The sequence below is a fragment of the Grus americana genome, chromosome 5 (genome assembly GCF_028858705.1).
Source record: "Grus americana isolate bGruAme1 chromosome 5, bGruAme1.mat, whole genome shotgun sequence".
In the NCBI taxonomy this organism is placed as follows: domain Eukaryota; kingdom Metazoa; phylum Chordata; class Aves; order Gruiformes; family Gruidae; genus Grus; species Grus americana.
In genome coordinates, this window is record NC_072856.1 from 58,920,696 (window position 1) to 58,944,139 (window position 23,444).

Consider the following 23,444-nt stretch of genomic DNA (forward strand, 5'->3'; position numbering starts at 1 on the left):
AACCTAAGGCAGACCACAAAACTAATATTGTTCTGGCTGTGGTTTTTTGATAAGGCATACAGGGAGAGCAGCTCATGGAGGGTGAGGACTGGTATTCGGTATGTGGATGAAGATGATGAAGCCCATGGAAGCACAGCGCTGTCAGGACTGGCAGGAAAGCTGACAGTCTAGTTGTAGGTGAGGAGAAGTGTTTAGCTCTCCGGGGGAACTTAAAAAGCTGTGCCACTCTCTGCTTTCTGTGTGAGCTGGTGGACACCTTTGGGTCCTCAGGATGGTTCCCGGAGATTGCTTTGGCCATTACAACATGGAGATGTTGCTATTTACTTGGGCAATGCAGCTGTACCACTGGTCTCGGTCTGTACGCTCCAGGAGTAGAATTTAGGCCTTCAAATGAATGAGTGCATTACCAGATAACAGAAACACGCTTTTTGTTTTCTGTTTTGTGTGCTTTTTTTTTTTCCCTCTCCATAATTACAAGTTGATTCTGTCATGCAGTAGAGACAGCCCCCTTAACTAGGTTTCAATTTAAAAAGGGGCATACAGATACTGGAGTCAGAAGGCCTTTTTCATTCATTCTTTTGTTATCATCAACTAAGATAAAACTCAGGTAATCAGAAATATGGCTTTTGTTGGCAAATACATAGGTAAAGTAAATTGTGAGAAGAAAGATGAGGTGTGAGGTCTTAATGTACAGCATGGTAGAAAGAATGTTGTGGTAGGACAGAACCCTTCATAAAGGATTTGCAGTGCCAAAAGTAAAATAAAAAAATAAGGACCACAGAAACAGTTCATATATTGCATTATGGAGTCCTAACACCAGGAGATGGGAAAAGATGATGAATTTAACTCTCTGAATTTGAGCTTGTAAATACTTTTTTTTTTTTTTTTTTTCTTTTCCCCCTCCCCTTCCCTTCTCCCCAGTGCTTTGCGGCCTGTTAGGAAAGTTGTATTACACTGGCATGGTAACAGTTGTATTTCTTCAATACTAAAACAAATGTGGTCTTTGCACTTTTGAGACTTTACATAGTAGGGTTTAGTTTATGATCAGTTTTATAATTTTAAGTCTGTTTTGGAGCTCACATAGTTTTGCATTTAAGATCCACAACATTAATTCAAAATATTTAATAAATTTCCAACTTTCAAAAACTTGTGTAATTAAAAACATGGACTTACTCTTAAGTCTCGTTAAAAATATTTTTAAAGCAGCAACTAAAATGTAAGTTATAATCTGAACAATCTGCATTTTTAAATTGACCATATTTTTAGCAGAATAAGGGGAATAATATTAGAGCTATGAAATGTTTTGAATTTACTCTTTGGCTTTATTCTTGAGCTGCCTAATTGTTAATATAATCCTTAAGCTGTTACCAGCCCTCTGAAAACTGAGGGAAAGTTCTTTCATTCAAGCTACTTTACTTTGAGTAAACTGGATTTTATACTGTAGTTGTGTTGCAGCAACTTGATAGAAGAAGTACAGAACACCTTTTAGTTTGTTACTGACTGTGGAGGTTCTTGGCTCTCTTGTTAACTTTTATTTCACAGTAAAGTGAAAATGTAAGAATTAAGATGGTATTGTGCTTTCTTGTAAATCCATTCCAACTGTCTCACTAGTACTAATTTTTTACAAGAATAAAACTGGTAGCTTAAACTACTTCAGTTCCCAGTATCACAGTTCAGAAATGGCGATGGTGTGCTGGCCAATATGTTTTAATACCATTTGGTGGTAGTGTTAAAACTGCCTGGGTTTTCAATGTTCATGTTTCCTTCCTTTTATATTGGAGTGTAAATCTTTCCTACGCCGAATAGGTTGAAGTACGGTAGCTAGTAAAAAGGACCCGTGTTGTGAAATGGAGCATGCAGCTCGAGTGGTTTCTTTTCTTGGTTTTGGTTTAGGTTAACAGAAGTATCTTTACATCTCCAGTTTCTGGAAATTTAAGAACACTCTGAACCTCTGGCCAGTAAAAATTTTCCCATTATGTAAAGTATTCTTGCAGATTAGCTTGACTCACTAAGTGGTGGCAGTGGTGACTTCCTCCATGAAGTAAATAGACTTTTGCAATGAATTTTCTAGTGAACTAATAAGTCTCAGTGCAGCTTTTTGATTTGCTCTATGGTTTCATGCAACCTTAACCTACTATTTTTCTTTTCTGCCTTCAGGCTTGTGAGAATTGTTTCTGTATATTAATAGGAGATGCTTGAAACCGACTTTACTTGTTTGTTTCCCAGCAGGAAAGCCTGAGTGCTTAGGCTTTAACTGAATCAAGACCAGCTTTCAGCAGTGGGAGACAATATATTAATCCATTGGAAACACAGACTTCAGTCTTGTGTGTTACTGTGGTTTGTGTTGTGAATTTTTTTCATGTGAACAGGTAGGTAGTAACAATTCTTCTGCTGTATATATTTTTGTAATATCTGCATTTAGAAACCTCATGACAGTTGTGTGAGTTGGGGGTTTTTGTTGTTTTGGGGGTTTTTTTTTTTGTAGTAGTATTTGTATTATTGCATGAAACTGTGAAGTACCTTGTTCTCCTTTGCGTTTTCACATCTTTAAGTTGATGGTATTAATTTTACAAGTCATCTTTAGTGCTTGGACTTGTTTTAGTTGTGAATGAGGATGATGCCTCAAAAGTCAAACAAGTTTCATTCTTATTTCTGTAAGAAAATCCTTTTAAAGCCTTGTTCTTTCTTGTTCTGTGTCTTCCACACAATCAGAATGGACTATTTAGCAAGTTCCGCACTCTTTGCCTGATGGTATTAAGTTGCCTGATAGTATATGGAGGCTTGTTTATTTATAAATTTTTGGTTCATTTTATCAGTTGTATTTGCAAGGAAGGTAAGCAAATTACTATTCATTAAATGCCTGAGGGGAAAGATTTTTTTTTTCTTTTTCTTTCTAATGGCTTAAAAATATGATTAGAAGTCATAGGTGGTAGCCAGCTTCCTCGGTCAGTCACAGCCTAATTTAGGAAACTATTATACCTCAGTTGCAAGGGGAGAAAACATCCTGCATCTTTTAGAACAGTACATTGAATGTGTTTGAGGTTGTGCTTTCCTTCCTTGTTCTACTCTACTTTTCCTGGAGTTTGAAAAGAAATGATGCTTCTACAAAAAAGTTAGTAGTTCTGTTTGCATTCAGTTTAAGCTGTAAATTAGTAATGGATAAAAAAAGTGAAACGTGCTCCTTTCAACTTCTTGACACAAACATAGGAAATTCCTTAGTCCTTCAGGTGAGCGATAGGGATTGTGTCTTTGGAGGGAAGCAGCAGGTGATGCTCTGGGACTACTCGGTGGCCTGTTCCTTAGAGCAGGTGCAGCTTTGTAAAGCTGGAAGGTAGAGAGGCTCTGTCAAAATTTTGTGTGGAAAGGAGTAACATTACACTTTTTTGCTACAATAACACTAGACAATATGTTAAGCACTATGACTAAGAACTTCTTGTAAGTAATCAATTATGTGAATTAATGATGCTGTTTATACACAGAAGTTCATGTTCTTGTTACATAAACCTACAAAAAGAACTTTTTGTGACAGTATAACAAGTCCTTTCTAGGTTGTGATCTAGACATAGTATGTGAAGGGTGCAGGAGGAGGAAATAGTCTGCTGGGATGATTGGATACTATCTTGGCCTTTTTTCTTTCTGACTTACCCTCCCATGAAGAATACACAAGACCTTGAACAATTTATGAAGCAGACCTGTTATCTTTCTGTAAGATTTTCGTCCTTGGCCCCATCTTCTAACTTAGTGCTAGGTGGTGGGGTTTTTTTTCCTAAGAAATGCTGTGTGCATCCTTGATGGTATGTGAATCCCAGACAGAAGGCAACTAGGCTGCACCTGGCTGTCTTAAAGACATTCTCAGTGTCCTGAAGCAAAACAAGTTAAAAAGTGGTGTTAGGGTGCTAGTTTTAGAGTAACTGCAGAAACTGAAAATTATTTAAGGATCTTATTTTATCATTTATGTTCCGTTTTTAGGGGAAAGGGATATTTTTTGGTCCTCTTCCCCCCCAACTTTACCAAGATATAATTATGTTTTTGTGTTCCTTATTTCTAGTTATTTTTTCACTTTTGGCAGTTTCCAGCTTAAGACTGAAGTCCTATATACAAGGTAATACGTATACAAGTATATGAAGAGATGGGAACTTGGTAGGTGTCCAGGTAAGATCAGAGAAAGGAGGCATTATATGTGTTCCTCATCAAAGGAAAATAGAAATGTACAGAAGTGCTCTAAGTCACGCAGAAAGTCTCTGATAGCTCTTCTGAATTTTTTTCTCGTCTCTTTCAAACCCAACAGGCCTTTTCCCTTTTCAATTTCATCATCATATTTTTTAAATGTGGTAGGTGATGTTTGGCCTACAAACCAGGGAAGAGATTTGAAACTGAAGATGACCTTTAGTGTTAAATAAATTATTTTTAGTAGAGAAAATCTTAAAATAAAACTAACTAAAACTTTGTTTGGGAGCCTAAACTGGGTGTATGTTGTCCACTACAGGAATTTCAATTTTAACTAAGCCGTGTTAGAAAAGAAAAAAAAATTGTAAAACAGCTGGTTTAGTGCATGGAAACTCGGGAGCCCCTGTGAATACTAAGCAAAGGATTGGTGCACAGCTGTGAGAAATTAATCTTTCTCCCATCTGTGGGTGGTAGTAGGTATGTTCATTGTATCTACGAGTCTGTACCTATGTTGCCCATTACCTTTTCTTTAAAAGGCCGATGCAAACCTTGTTGAAACATGTCACTAGAAACAACTAGCCTTTTCACTGCTGTGAGCCAAAACCCCAAAGGATGCATCCACCTCCCAACGCTCCCGTTTCCTTTCTGCACATCCTCATATGAGGTGTTCTGAATGCTGGCTGCTGCCCCTTCTCCTGGAGGGGCTGCAGCAGCAGGTAGGGAGGTGCTGAAGAGCTACTGGAGGTTTCTGAGCTTTCCATGTCTTCGTCAGCATATGTTCAGCCCTGCCTAATGTTCCAGTGAAGCCAAACCAGAAAAGACTGCGCAGGATCCTCCCCTAAGGAGGACACGGATCTCAAGGAATAATAGGTTGCTGATGGTAGGCAGCTGGCTGCTGTGGGGTCAAAGATCTGGCCTTGAGCCTTGCTCTGCAGGATGCAGAGGGAAGGAAGGGTGGAAAGCAGTGATGAGCCTATTGTTGCAAATGAGCCAACAACCGGCTGATTGACACTGAGGGCTCATCGTTGCTCCCTTTGCTCTTAAATGCAGCTGTGGAGAATGAAGAAGCGAAAGGGGGAAGGGAGGGGAAAAAGAAAAGCACTAATCCACATATGAATTAAACCTCTAATGTCCAAAGAGGCTATGGGCATAAATTAAAAACCCATAAAATTCCATCTGAACACAAGAAAAAATTTAACTACGAGGGTGCTCGAACACTGCAACAGGCTGCCCAGAGTGGTAGTAGAGTCGCTCTCTGCAGATACTCAAAACCCAATGGGACACTGTTCTGAGCAGCTGGCTCTAGCTGACCCTGCTTGAGCAGCGGAGGTGGACTAGCTGATCTCCAGAGGTCCCTTGCAATCTCAGCCCTTCTGTGAAAGCTTTAATATTCAGATGTATTCTTTAGCTGCTGTTGTGGAACACTTGGGAAATAATTACAAATGCCCCTGCTGGGCATTTGTCTCAAAAATGCTGCTGCTGTGTAATCACGGCAGTTTTAATTGTATAAGGAAAGCATCCAAGTGTTAAAATAGTTAATTGACTAAACTCCCTGATTTAAGCAGCAAAAACCCCACCAGCACCTCTCCCCCTGCCCCGAAACCCAGAAAACCCCAAACCTTATATGACTTTTTTCTTTGCTTTAGTTTTTTAACCCCTTAAAATATTAGTGATTATGAGAATAAAAGATAGCTTTAGTATGTCTTCTAAACAATGAAGTCACTAAATATAAGAAAAAAAAATTTTAAAAAATGGTTTATCTTTCCCCCCCCCCCCATTTCCCTCTAGTTTTGCCACAAAGTAAAATCCAAAAATTAACCTATGAAAAATGAAGGAAAAGAAAGGCAGAAACATGAGAGGGGGAACAGCAGGGAGAATCCTAAGAGATCTCATCAAACTCTGCAGTTTATTCCTTTCAGCCCGCAACTGATAAGACATGAGATGATTTGAATGAACTTTCCTGTGTTTCTTTCCCGGACTCTTTCAGTCCTCCCCTGTCTGCGTTTTGCATAGCCCTCAGAAAGACTGCAGTGCAGTAATTGGCAAGGAGGGAATTACTAGGAGGGAAAATCAAGCTATGGTGGCTCCTCTTGCAGCGTTGTGTTGCTGAGATCCGCATTTTGGAGCGGGAGGTAATGAATGGCTGCCTTCAGGTTCCCATTTCGGAGATCTGACTGCTTGCAAAGAAGGATGTGGATGAGTTTTCATTAAGTGTCCCTAGTGTGTGCATGGCTTGCCGGACAGCCGTTAAGTTTATTGATGCAGTGGTTTGTTTTTTCTTTGATATGAAACACTTGCAGTTTCTACCTAATACTTTGTTTTTAATCCTCTGTGCTCAGACAGTGGAGAATAAGGTAAGGTACTTTTTGTTGTCTAACATATAAAGGATAATAGAAGTAATTTCTGCATGTTGTAGCATGCAATAACAACTGTGTTCTGTTGGAAAGTAAAAGTTTTGATTACCTTTTTTATTGCTTGTAACTCATTGAAATTTGTTGTAATAAATTCCCTGAATTATCTAGTATATTAAAGTTGATAAACAGTTATTTGTACTTCATATGTATTAGAATATTCTTGGAGTCAGTTTTCACTTTGGTTGTCTAATATGATAAGGAATTGTTTTCTAGAATACAGTTCTGGGAATGTTCCTCTTTATGTTAGTCTTAAGAGCAAAAAACCCAGTCCTTTCTGTCTTATCCGTGTCTTTGGATGGTTTTTTAATGTCAGAATTTTAAGGCTATAGCACTGTCATAATGCTGCTGTGTATCTGTGGAGTGCACTTGTTCAGTAAGAATGAAACCTTAGAGGCGCCTGAATTCTCTGTGAATCGAAAGGGCTTGGTGGTGTGTTGGGAGAGAATAGGAACGGACAGTGACCAGGGCAGTAATTGGTGTCTAAACTCAGGACGGGAGCTTAAAAGAGCTTTAGAACTTAAATTTCTTGCTGAGTTATCATATAAGTGTGTAGTACAGAAATTTGCACTTCATTCATGACATCTGAAAGAATTATGGGCTGATTTGCAATTTATATACTATTTTGATGGGGAAAGTGTTGGGCAGTTGCAGATCTCCTTTTTGTATGAGTAAGAGTTTATTCCTGTAGTTTTCTGTAAATCTCAGAACTGGGCTATTTTTCCAGCTGCTGTGTTTCTAGAATGAGCCAGAGTGGGTTTTCCTTGGCCAGTGTGTTTCTTTTGCCAGTCTGTAACCACTCGTTAGCCTGTTACTTAATATGATTCTGGTCCAAAGGAGCATGGCTGCTCCTTTGTTAGTAGCAGCAGCCTTTCCTTTCCCCCTCCTGAGGACCAAAATGGAATTGTAGCATGTGACAAAGATCAAAACCTCAGAAAGCCCCAAGAAAGACTCATTTATAGCTGTGGAAGTTTGTGGCATTTCTCCTGACTAGATAAATGTTTTCTTGGTCTCATGTTACAAAGGCACTTCAGAGATGATAATGGGAGTGTGAGCCCAGCACTGTTAGTGGCAGGTGTGCAATTCTGTGACTGAACTTCCATAACCAGCTCTGTGTAACTGCTGAGGCTGATCCATCTTCGCAGCATTCTGTGCAGGATGACAGCTGGGAACACGCTGCCGAGGTGGGCCCTTGGCGCCGGTCTGCTTAGTGTCATCTGGGAACATCGCTGCTCTGGCACTGCGGAATAGCTGCTCAGATTTGTCAGAGTTCACTGGCACTGTTGGACTCTGTGGTAGGTGGATGCAAGTTTCATTAACAAGAGTTGAGAACGTAAAATTCTTACAAAAATGTGGCTTGACTGTACATATTGTAAGTGGTCAGATGAGGTTACTGCAGCGTGGTCACAAAATGTTGTCCTTGAAGTGTAAATATGAGAGAGACTATGGGGAATTCAGATTTAGTGTACTGGTGGCCTGGGCAATGTTGTGGCATTTGTTGGGTTTAAACTATCAACTTTTAGGAATGCACATAGAGAATGATGGAGATTTGTATTAATTATACTTTCAGACTCATTTCCTCTTTTTCTTTGTGCCTGTAAAAATTCTAGGATCAAACAAGCTTCCCCAAACCAGGTTGCTTTCTTCTAATGATCTGTTTGGATACTGTCATAGGGTGTTGGTGATTTTTAAGAAACATTCTACAGAACAATTAGTTACTTTCCCAGAATTGGACACTGTTTCCAAATGAATTTAACAGACTGTTACCGAGAAAATGGCACTGCTCTGAAGATTTTGTACAGTCTGTAATGACAAGTAATGTGTCTGGGTGGAGAAGCTTGTATGTGTGTGAAGGCAGGAAAAATTAGCCCTGATTTTTACTTTGTGCATGTTGTTTTGTTGGAAGTCCTTTGTGAACAGTAGTGGAGGAGTGGAAAACAGTACTTTAAAAATCTTATGTTCATGTGTTACATATAATGTTCTTTATCTATGTTATTTTTAAAATTTATCATTAAAAATTACTTTGGTACTTCCTCAATTTCATTAGACTAACTTTACAGATGCTGAGAAACATGTACAGGGTTTTTGAATGAAGGTAACATAATTTGAACTTTTCTTTCTTTAGGGCAAAGAAAGGAACTGGGCAGACTATAGCAAAACTCCTCTTATTGGCAAGAGTAAAGACAACCCTAACAGAGCATTGAGAAAGCCTATTCTCCTTTCTCCTCAAGCTGCAGATCAAATGAGATTCAAATAAAACGAAGGAAATGTAAGCAATGAAAGAGCCTTCCGAATCTGGGGGAAGGAAGGGGTGTTAGTGTGTGGGGGAAAAAAGAAGTATACAGATTTCATCAAGAAAGCTGTTGCACGAACTTTGGAAATCAAGAGCTCTTTTAAACTAACCAGTCCCCTTTTAATATCGTAACCTCTTCAGCTGTCTTTCAAGGAGAATTGTATGTGAGAAGTATGATTTCCAGACTGATACAGAGTTTGTCTGGTAGCAGATAGCTACTGAAGATGTTAGAAGAGGCAGTGAGTAAGAACAAAGGTTAGGCTGGGAAGAGGATGAGAACTATCAAGGATTTCAACCTTTATGCCATTCTGACAGCAGCTGTGATGCTGATGAGGTGTTTAAATGGAAAAGGGGTTTGTAACCTGTTCTTAAGGGGGGAACTTGTTCTAAAGGGTAGATTCTAAGAAAATATATATATTACCAAAGCGTGTTATTGCTGGTTTGGAGACTCACCTTTTAATCTTCTAATGTTTGTAACTTGCGGGTTGCTTGACGCTGCACTGTATTCACGTCTCTCTCAAATTCTTTGGTGGCACTGCCACTGCTTTGTGTGGCTGTGATATGGTAAAATTTGTTCTTGATGTTTTTGCTTTTAATAAAACTTTTTTGACTGCTGGGAAAAATCTCACATTTGTCAAGCAGGAAAATTCTGACAGTGTTGGATAAACTTTGAAGGAGAAAGATTTATTTGGAGTTATAGATTGACCTACTTTCTCTTCTAGTGGTTTTTTGCCTTTTGTTTAAGTGCATGGCTGAAGTGGTCTGTACTCGGTCTGGATTTCATGAGCTTGCTAGTTAATGGTTAGGAGACAAATTGCTACTACATTTATTTTGTGATTTGATTTTTTTGTTGTTGTTTGTTATGGTGGTGGGGTTGGTTTTTTTTTTGTTTTCCCCCCTACTAAAGCATGAGTATTTGTATACAGGAGAAAGTTTTACCACAGCAGTCTTTTTACTGCATTGAAGTAGGTGGTTAGGACTCACGTGGAGTATCTTTCTGCTTACCTGCCATCTCAAACTTTTCTGGAAATCTTATTTTTGCTTTGTTTTCAATTCAACATCAAGTCATACGCATATTGTTTCCTCCTTGTGGGCATCAAAAATACAATACAACTTTTCTTGTGAGGATGAGTGTTTATTTTGATGACTTCAGTCTGAATTTCCACGGGCAAACACTTGGTTTCCATTGCACTGCTGCTGTGATAAAAGATAGACGCCAGGAAAATATATTCCAAAAACTGGTGGTGGTGGTTTTTGTTGTGCTTCAAGGTAAAACTTCAGTGTGGTAGCAGAGGGCTTGATTGAAACTATTGGTCAAAACTTAATAGATGAGAGAGAAAAAAGGAGGCTATATAAAGGATGGTATATAAGTACAAAAAGTTTCATTACTAGAGATGACTTTTTAGTTACATGTTATATCCAGCTTAGGCCACTTTAAAAAAAAAAAGATAAATCTGGACATAATTTAAAAACTGGGTGATGACACATCATTAAAGACTTAAAATCTTCATATGGGAATAGAAAATGGGGGTTGTCCTCATTCAGCTGAACTTAGATACTGTGGATTTGCCTTAATTGCTGGTGTTATTGGCCTCTATCCTGTGTAGGCACACTAATGAAATACCTTACTTCAGTGAGACATAGAAGCTGTTTGGATTGATAACAAAATGTATACTTGTTCCAAAATGGGATAACATTTATACTTATTTGCTGACAGCTATGCCGGTGATAGCTGTGATTAGAAAAACTCTGGTGTAGTCAATACCCAAGAGAATAAATTACTAAAACTATGTAAAGAGAAAAATACAGTGTGTGTTTGTGTATACCTAGTTTCATAATTCTTTTTTTTTTTTTCTGAATAACTGTCTTGAAAAGTGGAAGATTAAAAAAAAACCCAAAATCCCCACCCCAAAACAACAACAAAAAACAACAGGGGAAAACAATTTTTTGACACTATATGGTTAACCTACAAAACTTGCTGATTTGAGATAACACTAGGAATTTTCTGCTTTTGGCCTCAAAATAATTGCTTCTGGGGTTAGCAGAGGTATAGAGTAGAAATAGGAATCATGCGTAACAGATGTTTTGGAGCTACCTTTTTTTTATTTTTTATTTTTCCTCCAACTGTTGTATGTTGCTAGAAAACTTTCAACTATGTCTACTGAAAGCAAATACTCCTAGGCTTGAATGAAATTATGACAGGATGTCTGTGCTGTAGGCATTGAGCCTATTACTAGTGCGTTGTAGAGGCTGTTTAATGATGGAAAAGAATCCCAGGAACTGGATTGTGCCTGGCTTCATGGATGTATATTATGGCATTTTTTAATGTATTTTGGGACTTTATGCTACATTGTAGGAAGTGCATTTATATATGTTCTTAATTGGATTCAATTTGACACTTTCCTGGGATCTTCTAAAGCCAGCAGTACAAGAGCTTCCAGAACAATGTGAAGCAGTTAAAAGGAAGGATTCTTCACAGAAGCATTTATAATGTTAAGGTCGTAGTTCTCCTTTATATATAGAGACGAGGGTACCTTGACCTCTCTTAACTGTTTGTCTATAATATTATACCTAGTGTTTTCAGATCCTGAAATTGCTTCATGTAGATCATAAAGCATCGGGCTGCAGTTTAATTGGAAAGTATTATGAAGAAGAAAATCTCTTATGAGACTAAGAAGGGCAGGCAGGTGATTTTGTCTTAGCCAGACTTCTAGGAGGAATTAGACTGGTGACAAATCTCACTAGAAGAAGAGTCTAAAAGTAATGCTTCCTACTGATGTAAAACACTTCAGGCCAGGGATACTGTAAAGGTAAGCAATATTGTGCTTATTTTACAGTTCAGGGGGAAACAAAGTGGTAAAGTCTTAAAATCATGTAGCCATTCAGTAGAATTGGTGGAAAAAAATCCAAACCACTGCTGTAATATTGGAAGCTTCATTGCCTGGAGATGAGTTATTTGCAAAAAGTGGGGAATTGCTGTCTGTGCTCTGAATAGTCATTAGTGGTGCAGTGTCCTTTAAACTCTAATGTTAGGACTTAAGCCCCTTGCTCTAACAGTGAGTGTCCTCTGCATAATTTTAAATGTGGCATTTGCTACAATTGGAATTTATTCTTTGCATTCTGCCTATCTAGGTTGTGTCTGCATGGATCTTTATAATGCAAGCAGATAGCGTTTATCAGCATAAGTTCTCCAAGGAATCTCTGAGTATTCTCATTTAGTTTCTAGTGCAACACCTGGAGGCTTTCAGGTTTGAATTTTCAAAAATAAAAATGCGTGTTTAAATGTTAGATTGCCATTAATACATTAATCAAAATTGCTCTATTCAGTATTTATTTGGTAGAGGTGAACATGATGTCATTAATATTAACTAGATGAACCCTCTGGCTTTAAGCATGCAAAAAGAAGTTTCAACTAAAACTGACAACTTTGTATTCCAAATCTGAAGACAGCAATCTTTCTAAGGCCTTGCGGATGGTTGGACTTCATGATCTTAGAGGTCTTTTCCAACCTTAAAGATTCTGTGATTCTATGGATGGTGGGAAAGTCCCAGTTTTTAACATGTCTCTTAAGAAGCAGTAGTACTGTAGAATTCTGCCAGAAGTTTCTTTGAAAGGTTGCTATCTCTTGTGTTAAACTTTTTTGCTTGTGTAACAGTGACAAACGCTTGCTTTTGGGGAGTGATGTGAAATTTAGTCAGAAAAATTTGTCAAGTACTTTTACAATCTTCACATTAAGTATATTGTAGAAGGACAACTTCCTCACTGATTTTTATTAATTCTTAAAATCCAGTGCAAGAGAGAGACCTTGAAAGGGACCTGTTTGTTTTTTCTGTTGTGCTGTTTTTTTGTTGGGTTTTTTTGGTCCTTGGTAGTATCTTGTCTGAACTGATGCAGTAGAGACTGCTTGTTCTCAGGATGTCAACAATATCTATTCATCTGAGACCTCCAGAATAACAGTTGATATAACCTGCAGGCAGCAAATACAAGACTTAAGATTGGCAAGGCAAAACAATGAAGGGGTTTGATATATGGGAACATAATCACAATCTGAGATAGAGACTAGGAAATTGCATGCAGGTTCCAGGTAAAAGAATCTTTTAATGAGACTTTGCAGCTGGAAGAACGCATACTGTAATACACTAGAAGGAATTTGCCTTACATAGACTTGGCCTTCAGTAGCATATTCCCAAAGCCTACATTTACTACAAGACAAAGCAAGAAGTTCCTTCCTTTCTTACATTTCTGGGAAACATGTTTTGTGAATCTCAGTCTTCAGTTACAAAAACCCCAGCTTCTTCCATGAACACCTTTATAAAGGTAAAAAATGCTTGAGTTAGCAGTGAATGTGAAGTTCTGATTCTGAATATTCTGACAAGTCTGAATTAAGAGTCTATGACTTCCCAAACCTTGTTTTTTCCTCTTGAAAACTCAACTTTGGTAATACACTTTTACTAGAGATGTAGAAACTGGAGTGCACTTTAGTATAACTTGAAATACTAGCACAAGTGTTTTGGTGTTGGGTTTTGTTTATGTGTTTGGGGTTTTTTTTTCTTTTTTTCCTGTGCTTTTTTCCTTCTAGATTCTGTTTACAAACGTGTTTCAATTGGTTTTTTTCCTCTCTAATAGAAAAATCTTAACAACAAACCCAATCCCAGCCCCCCTTTCCCCAAACTTCAAGATGTTGGGTATTAAAAATACAATATAAACAGTGAAGCATAAACACTTAAATCACTGAATTTAGACCTGCTATCACTTCATTAAACAAGTGGGCAACGTTTTTGTCTTCCACCACATTCTGATAAATAATACAACACAGGCAAATGGTGAGAGAATTGCCCTTACACCTTTTTTCCTTTTTCTTCCTGAATAAGAACCAATAATTTTAGATAAAGCTGAAGATGTCATCTACAATGGTGAAAAAATTTTCTTAAGATTAGTGACATGTTGAGATCTGTGCATGAATGAATGTTTTCCAGGCAGTTTAATGTTAAATAAAATACTCTGATATTGCTTGCTGTTGCTAGTTTCCAGAATTTTATTAGTATTTAGAGGAGTGTGAAGAAGTAGTTCTTTCTTACCTGTGTTCATAGTATACAGTGGTCAATTGCATTAAATGGAAAAGAAGAAAATGTTTTATATGGGTGAGTTAGTTTCCATAGGAGACAGGATAGATAGACTTTTTGAGCTTTGGATATAGGCTTAGAAAACTTACTTCGGTTAGAATGGAAAGAATTTCTTGCAGAAGTGAGATACTGTGATCTCAGTTTTTTGGAATGGCTATTTCTAGTCCCACAGTACTTCGTATCAACATTGAATTCAAAAAATGCAGAGCCATACTTGAAGTTGCATTCTATTTCATTTACCACCTTCGTCTAATCTCTGCTGTGTTCAGAATTTCCTGTGAGGATTATTTTGTTAAAGATGAGCTGCATTTTAAAATTAGATTAACTAATATTTTTGGGGATGTTGAGTGGACATTTTTTCTGTAATTATTTATAATAAGCCTCTTGAAGTGCTTTGGGATTTTTTTTATTTGCTAGTCTCTGATGCCTTTGCCTTCAGATACCTTTTGCTAATAATTGCAGAAGATGAGATAAAGAATTTTCAAGACAGGTAGTACCTCTTCTTAGATTTCAAGGCTGGATTCATTAAGAGTCAAGGACAGATGCACTCTGCCAGAAATTGATGGTGCAGAAAGTATTCTTCATGAATTTGCCAGTCAGCAGAGTAGATAGACTGTGATTTGAAGAATATCTGTTGCTATTCTGCTTGACTTCGGAAATTCCATTAGATTAGAAACAGGATCTCTTTGATCAACAGGGTGGAAAAGAATAGCATCCATCATTAGGTCTTGGTTTAAAAAAAAAAAAAGAAAAAAAAAGACTGACACTAACTTTAAAAGACAGCAAGAATTTTTGATTCCTATTTGGTGATTTCAGAGGTGAACAGACTTTAGTGTTTTGAGTTGATGTAGTTTAAAAGCAAGTTGTTTGTGATAAATTACGCAGCAGATCTTTCTTGAAGACACACCTTGGGAGGAAGAGGGGACTTTTTTAGGTCACTAGGGAATAAGACATCTTTTTCTAGGACTGTATGCTTTGGCCACAGTGATTTGGACATGCCATCTGCCTTAGCCCTTGTTGATCCTTGTTAGGATTTGTCATGGGTAGTTCAAATTTACTGTTTCCAATCACAGCAGGCATAAGTGGGAAACATAGCGAATGACTTCTCTTTTGGGTGTATGTGATTTGACATTGCCGCTTGTAACATGTGAACCAATGACTTCTGTGCTGTGCAACAAAAGTGAAGGAATTGTTAGGCTTGCTGTGAAACAAGAAGTGGAGGAAATCTGGACTGATGGAAATAGCTTGCCATAAAAACAGAGTATTTGGCATGGAAATAGAAACTGGTTTTGCTAGTTCTCTCTTCAAAGCATGTATAAAACAGTTTTGTGAAAGGAAACTACCTTTAACTTAAAATATTATGGCATTTCTCAGAATATTTGACGAGTATTTTTCTTCTGTGGTAGATTAGAACTTTTCCTCCATAAACAGAGTCAGAAGTTACAAAAAATACACAGTGTTGATCCACTTCTTCCACGTGGGACTGGCATATGTATCTCAATCCTGGACTTCCCCTGAACAGCAGAGGAAGAGATTAAAGTACACTTTGTCCTATGATCATCTGATCATCTTTTGATCTTTCCTATTCTTTAAATGCTGCTACTAAAAACCTTGTATAGAAATGTGGATCCCAACTGGGGGCTAATTTCATAGGTGAAATGCAATAACCTTGTATGTTTTGTCTTTTCTTTCCTGCACCCATAGACAAGAATCCAAACTGGAATTCAAAATGCAGAAGAAAATACACACGGGAGCTTGGACAGCATGTCTCTTATCTGTGGTCTTGTGACCCAGGCTTTCAAAGCTTAAGAGATCTTTTGATTTCTAAAAGAGGCTTTTGATTTCTTGCAGTTCAAATGACTTTATACTGTTGTTTGGTAGCCCACTGAGATTACAAAGTAATTATTGAGAGCTGTAGATAGCAAGTGTAAGTCAAAATACAAACACTTTGTTTTTACTACTGCCTCAGGCTGAATTTTAAAGCAGTTTTGCCAGCCCATATGCCATGATTCAAAAGAATGCTGTTAACTTTCAAAAAAGTAATAGTTGAACATAGTGTCACATAGAAAGCAGCTTTCTTAAATTGCACTGAATTACTTTTCTGTTGTCTTTTTTTTTTTAATAATTATAATAGAATCCCTTTTAAAGTTTTTCTTCTCATCAGTGCTGTATATGTTAGACTGCAAGTTAATTCTATTCAATGTATTATTGGGTAGTTATTAAAACTGTCAGTCCCTGGGCTCTTGGATGCTCCAAAATAGATTAATACTATATTATTATTTATAAATATTCCCATTCTTATCTCTTAATACCGATGTAATTGCTTTGCACGTTTATCCAATGCTTTGTTTTCTGTTTAGAATCCAGAAATTCGTTACACGCAGGAGGAAGTGTATATTATAATTGTTTCCATGAAACCGTAGTGTAGCAGGCTTACTAAACTGAGTTTCCTGTACCAGGATGCTGGTTTGTTTAATCCTGTAAGACACTTCACGTGAATGTGTAGTCTCATTGTTGAAAGAAATAGAGCCAAGGAAAGTGATAAAAAATTAAAAGAATAAAACAATGTAAAACTTAGCTTACCATTAATTTTCTGCTATTCAGTCATCTTGCAAACTAGAATGTGGGAAATACACAATGTTTGCGATCCAAGTGACATGCACGGTTGTTCTTTTGCAAGAATGTCAAGATTCCATTTTTTGTTATACTTCTGATTTTCTAGTTCAGATAGGAAAAGAAGAAATAGCCTGTACCATCTAAGCCAAAAATAGTTTTGCTGTTTGTTCAATAACTTTTACAGAATAGAGACCTTAAAGATTATAACGAGATCTGGTTTAGTTGCTTGAGAATGTAGCAGTTCATCTGTTGGAACAGACCTTTTTTCTACATAAGAATATCATGCCACAATTACTGTAATAAAAACTCCTCGCAGAGGAGTGTTAAGCACTGGAACAGGTTGCTTGGAGAGGTTGAAGTATCTTCATCCTTGCAGTTTGTGAAAACTCAGCCTTGGACAACCTTATCTAACATTGAAGTTGGTGTTGCACTGAACAGGAGGTTGGGCTAGATAAATCCAGAGGTCCCTTCCAACCTCAGCATCTCTGGGATACTGCACTAACAAGTGACTCTGAAGAGCTTGCAAATGGCAGAAGCTTCTTGTGCACAGAATACTGTCTTCTGTGTTTTCAAATGCTTCTGTCCTACTTGCTTATAACCAAGCTGTGATATTTCCTATTGATCTTCATCTTTTCTATTACGCGTATCTCAAGGTCTTCTTCACAGTTGGTTTGCATTAGTTTATGCAAGGAAGGTGAATGCTTATGAAAGTACAGGGCAAAGTTTAAAGTAGTTAAAATAACCAATTTATTTTAACACAAGGAACAATAAGTTTAAAATATCAATGCTGCTTTTATATTTGTATAGGAATTAGACTTAGTGTTTTAATGTTTTGCATAACAGAAGATAAGGAATGGTCTTGTCTTCTTCACTGTGTAGTTATATCTAGCACTGGTGGCCAGCAACCTTTCCCCATCCTTCTGCCCCCCTCAGAATTTCTTCTTAAAGCATATGCTGGAAATACCTCAGCACTGGTTGGTTGATCCTATATACACTGTATAGAAACAGTCAATAGTGCATCAAGTGTGACAAGCGCATGGTGGGGGGGGAAAAAAGTATCAGTAGTTCCCCTGTACAAACAAGAGGAGTGAAAGTGCCAAGACTTCTGACCTCAATGAGGTAAAATCAATGGATAGTCCTCTGCTTACAAACCTGCCGCTCCAGTGCTGCTTCAGTCATTGCCTAGGTATTTTTATGGAGTGATTCAAGCTATTTGCATTTTATTTCTCAGTTCTTCTGTGCCCCTGTCCAGACTCAACGGTGGGACTTTTACCAGAATGCCAGGCTGAGGGGTGGCTGGATGTTGTGAGAACAGACCTCTGCAGCAAGAGACCCTCGTGCTTAAGAGCTCTAGAGTCAAGATTCCCATGGCAGTCTCCCTGCTCAGCTTTATTTTTTTTTTTGACGGGTGTGCACTGAGTAAATTGATCATACATGCTCACCAATATACTGCTTTCAGCTTGCATTATTGTTTTAACCAGTCATCAAGGTATGACAGAGTATGTTACATATTATAATCGCACTCAGAAGTAGAAGCAGAACTGAGTCAGACGACTTGTCTAAAAGATGGTGAAAGAAAGATGTATGTTCTTTTCAGTAAGTATGTGCTAGAAATTTATTAGAAGCTATAAAATGCTGAAATATAAGACAGAGGAAAAGTTCAGATTGTTTTAATAATTTAATTTTAAGACAGACTTCTGTGTGATAACTTGAAGCAATAATTCTTGGTGATAGAAAGCACATGGGCTGGGAAGACTGAAGAGCTGGAAATACCACTCCAGGTACCTGATGATTTGGTTCTCTGAGGGTATCCTCTGAAGTACAGCAGAAAATTCTATGAAGAGCGAAACTGATGAAGTCTAGTTTCCTACTGTATCTGTGCTCTACATCACTTTTTTTACCCTTAGTCCCCCCTCCTCAATAAAAAAAAAAACAAAACCCACAAGCAAAAAAAAGACCTCCAGCCCACCATTATAATATTGGAGGAGACTAAACCCATGAAGTTTGCCTGGACAAAAGTGAGCAGGTGGTCTTGCCTGGTTTGGATGCGACTGTGTACTGACTGGCCAACTGATGGACCACACAAAGGTGGTGATGATTGAGGTTGCACTTTCACAGCCTCTTGCTTAATGGGACACTACATTAAATTTCTCTTTCTATTCCCCACATAGCTGGTCATTTTCGTGAAATCTATCTGTGCAGTTGGTTCCCAAGTGTTTTTGAGAGCCTGGAAGGAGAGACAGAACAATCACAAGCCCTATCTAAAAAAACAAACAAACAAAAAAAATCCCATGCTACCAAAAAAATGACCTAGTTAGGATGAGACGCTGAAGTTTGTATGGTTTGATGCTTTTTAGATAAGAATATATAAACTGTTTTTTGAAGAGGAACAGTTGAATCATCTCATCGGTCACTTTTCTGCTGTGATCTTTAGCTCCCTGTCCAACTTCAGATTTCTTTTTCGGAGCTTAATTTAGATATTGTGCGTGCAGTGCTGTTCTGTTTGAGTAACTTCTGTTCTTAGCGCAAATTGTAGTTTGATAGAAAAGCCTTTCTGTCCTAGGTAATAACCAAATTATATTGTGTCTTCTGTTACCCTCTTCTCTGGTAGTGTAACTAAAACACTTATTTCAAATAATTTCTTGACTTTTTTGAATTTTAAAACTTTGGCAAAAGCTTAGTTGCTTTGTATTGTTGTCAATATATCGAAACTGTTTTCATGCACAACTTGCTACGTGCCAAATCCTGTGGTCCCTTTTGCGATACATTTTTTGGGGAGGGTGTTTTAGATTACATAGGAGTTAATTAATTTTTTCCTGGTTTTTTAATGCAAATTTGTTTTCAATTTTTAGAGAAACTTTATTGTATTTCTATGTTGCAAATTGGCTTTATTCCCAAAGAGCAAATAAAAAAATATAAGTGGTATAATACAGCATGCTAATGCAGACTTCTAGGATGTTTGCCCTATTTCAGTGAGAACAGCATCCTTGCTTAAACAACGAGAGAGCAAAATGCTTTTTGTTTGGGAACTCCCATGCTTTTCTAATTCTTGGAACATCTTTGTCCATAAATTCACTTTTGCTTCCAGTTTCTGACCCTCTGTTCTAATGTTAGTATGAGTTACATGACAACAAGTCCTTCTGACGTTTATTACAGTAAATACAGTGTGAAATACTAACTGAGGTCCAGCCTCAGATACTCGAGTGCCACTTGTATTGAACAAGAGTAGTGACAAAAATGGAGCTCAGTAGAGCTGACAGACTGGAGGAAGCATTGTCACCCGTCTGATGACCAGAACAGTCTCCACTTCTGTTACTCTGCTGAACAGCATTTGCTGGCTGCAGGAGAGGTGGCTGAAAGCATCAACATTGGACAGAACCTACCTCAGTGACTTTGCCTCTTTTTATGTACTTGTCTGTCCTAAAGGTGATTGTCCAAGATTTAACAGTTTTAAAAGACACCTAAAAGTCATATTCTTTTATTGCAGTGATTTCTTCCCAGGGATAAGAAACTGGAGCTTAAGAAATAGCTAGTGGTGAATTAGGAGTTAAGATTTAGCTTGCTGAACAAGAACCAGAGTCTTTCACTTGATGGCAGCTTGCCATGCCTTTAGGAATGGGAGGCCCCCACCAGAACTAGCCTATCTTGAATGTTCTAGCCAGACTCCTCTCCTTGCTCTCTGGAAGTGTGTTATCTTCATTGCTGTAAGCACATAGTATCTTACTGAGGTGTGACTTCAAAATTGCTTCTTGTTGGCAGTTGGAAACATGATTGTGAGGTTATAATCTGAGTCCTGCTGCTAAAGGTTCCCGAAAAGACGACATTGCAGATGTCACCCTGTAGTGGTATGTAAACCATAATAGAAAGCTGTTTGCAAAAGGGTGGCAACTGAAATGTTTGTGTTATTTGCACTTGTGTTCACCACTGATCCCATATACAGGTGTAGACGCACGTAACTCGTATGCGTGAGGGCGTAGCTCTGTGCATACAGTAGTTTGACAGACATCATGTTTCCCCACCCCCTTGTTAAATGCACCTCTAATTATAAGAAAAGAAGTTTTGGTGTTCTTTTAAGCTCAGTTCTCTGTTGTATTTTATTGCAGTACTTCATGAATGGCTTCCTGGGTTTGCTGCATAAGAAAATTCTCGCTATTCAGAGTATTGTGGAAGAGAATTCCTCACCAAGCTGGCTGCTCTGGTGCTGCACTTGCTTAGCTTTTCTGATCTGACATACTTCTTCATAAAACAGAAATATAAAACCCGAGGCACACAAATCTGACTGTTAGGCATACTGCATAGTAAATTTTATTTATTGGTGTGCTTTCTGGTTGTTTTCTGTGACAAGATAGCCAATAAGTCAATTCCAAAAGTGGAGTCCTGTGGAGCTCTGTGCAGTTTATTTTGGTATGAAATCTCTCTTGACAGCTGACAGTCCAGCCCCTGAGCAGTTTCGTGTATCTATGAAACTCTCACCTGCTGCTCATTTGGCATTCGGTACTCTTTTTCAGTTTAATCTTGAATGTTCTCCTTCTCACCCCTGCCTGCCTCCTTGTGACTAATTATTCAGTTTCCATGAAGAAATCGTGCTATTGGAACACTTCACATCTCTAATCATCTTTAGCTTCTTTTTGTTTGGAAGAAACTTAATGGAGAAACAGACATTCAGTAGTTTTGTTGTATCACTTACAAGTTCAGGAGCTTTGTGCTCTCTCACCTTGCCAGTTCTCCTCTCAGCTTCTTTTTTAGTACCTTTCTTTCTGAATTTCTTCTGTGGGTCAGAATCAGGCCATGCCTTGTTTTATTCTGGCATTTTAAGTAAAATCACATTCCCTGTGTTCTTACAAGTCAATGTGCTTAAGCTGGCTTTTGACTTCAAGAGTTGACAGAATGGTAGAGGTATTGAATGTGCAGTTACAGAGGGAAAAGACGCACTAATATGTATCTACAAATTTGAGAACGAAAAACTTTTACAGATTCCTTAACTGCAAGCTGCAAATGAAGCTTTCCGCCACCGTCGCACACAAGAAGCAAATCCATAGGTAGCTAAGTTTCACCAGTCTGGATGCTTACGGAGCTGCACTTTTTTTTTCCCCTCTCTTGCTTATCTTCTTTTCTCTTACAACTGCAACCAAGTGCCAGGTCCTGAGCTTATGGCTGGGTTTCCCCCTGTCCTGCCACAGATGTTCAGCAATGGCAGTCATGCCTTTGGCAATCTCTAATGCGAGACTACTTTCGTCAACTGCTTTCCTTTCTCACTCACAGCACTTCTTTTAACCTCCTTGCCTCTCAGACTCTCTTGTTCTCAGCATCACATCTCATTTCTTATGTGCTGGTTACAATCTCTTGAATTGCCTCTTCAGTGTCCTCATTATCTGTTTCTTTTGGGGTTTTTTATGCTTACTGCTGAAGCTCTAGTTCAGTCTTTGCTTACTTCCATGGTCTGCAATAATCTGAATTTCCTCATTAATGAGAGGTGCAAGTTACTTTCAGTTCAGCACTGATTTTTTTTTTATTTTTTTTTTTCACATATTCTTCTGCCAAGGCATTAGACTCTGCAGTCTTTGAAGAGTAGACAAGGAACAGTCAAACATTAATTCAAATTATGGACCAGAATTTATTTCCCTTTCAGTTACTGTTTTGTTTGGCATTTTTTTTGTTGTTGTTTTGTTTGTTTTGGTTTGGGGTTTTTTTGTATTTTTTGGTAAGAGCCAATCATTGGATCTATATATCAAGATATGAGGATGGTTTCCTTGGGCTCTCTCTGTATTTGATGGGCATACAGAGAGGCTGTCCCCTGGGGCAAGGGGGCAATGAAGTGTGGATTCTTCATGCAACACCTCTACCCCTGCTCAGCTGGTGTTGGTAAAGACATGAAATGGTATCAGCAATGACTTGCGATGGTTTGTCTTTTGTTTCTAGAAATAACAGTTGGTATCAGAAATGAAAGAAATTTCCTTGTTTCCTTTCTGTTTAGTCTCCATGGAGAATTCTGTACCAAAAGTATAGATGCAGAAATGATTTTCAAGAAAACACATTCAATTACAAGTACTTGCTTTGGGCTTAGTGAGGGAGGATAAGGGATCACAAAAAGCATGTCCAAGAAGCTTTACGTATTTGGGATGTGAGGCATTTGACTCCCTCTGTGTTAGTGGTGAACATACTTTTGTAATTGAGAATTGAACTGGGCCTCATTTCTTCATTCTGTTTCTTAAAGTTGAATTATAACTGTAGCGGCTGAGGCAACTGTAGAGCAGTGGAACAGGTTTATATTTCACGTGTCAGTTAACATGGAGGGAGAATTGAAGTATGCCTTTCTCTTGTAAATAGCCAGGCGTTTCTCTTATGTAAATAGGTGGTGTATCCTCCACCTGTGCTTTCTCCCTCATTTGCTGAGGTTTTTTAAGACCACTTACACTTGTTTGACTGCAAGATAAGCAAGGAAATTATTGAAAACAGGTTTTAAAATTTAACCTGGGGTATTCTTCCTCTGTTGCTCTGCTAATGCTTTGCATGCTGACCTAGAAGAATCCCCGTCCAAGATAATAGGTACTGTAATTCAGTCTTCAACTGTATTAATTATTTTCTCAGCTGCCTGTCAGTTGTGCTTAGTCCTGGTGAATTAATCGAGCGGCCATGTTATGTATGCCTTTCTCCTCTGTCAATTAGACTTGTATCACCTCTTCTCTTCACGTGGAGATTGTGTGATAAAAAGGTTGGAAAGTATTTAATAAGTAAAAACCTGTTGTCTTGTTCTAAAACAGACTTAAAGCAGTGTGTCTTACACTTTGCTACTGCATGAGATGGAAGTTGGTAGTGGGTCTACAGAGATTTCGG

The 23,444-nt window shown here is 38.1% G+C and overlaps 1 protein-coding gene across 11 annotated transcripts in view; it reads left to right on the forward strand.

Annotated features, from left to right (window-relative positions):
• TRAF3 (TNF receptor associated factor 3) overlaps positions 1-23,444 on the forward strand; it is a 73,167-nt gene that overhangs the window by 14,300 nt on the left and 35,423 nt on the right. For 4 of the 11 annotated variants that reach the window (XM_054827226.1, XM_054827237.1, XM_054827236.1 and 1 more), the window contains exons 1-3: positions 5,955-6,521; positions 7,604-7,873; positions 8,704-8,847. The exons of 4 other annotated variants lie outside the window; for them this stretch is intronic. The gene's annotated coding sequence lies outside the window, so the exon portion shown is untranslated. Of the gene's footprint in view, positions 1-5,954; positions 6,522-7,603; positions 7,874-8,703; positions 8,848-23,444 lie in introns of those variants that run through there. 3 more of the 11 variants (XM_054827228.1, XM_054827229.1, XM_054827231.1) reach the window with 3 other exon arrangements.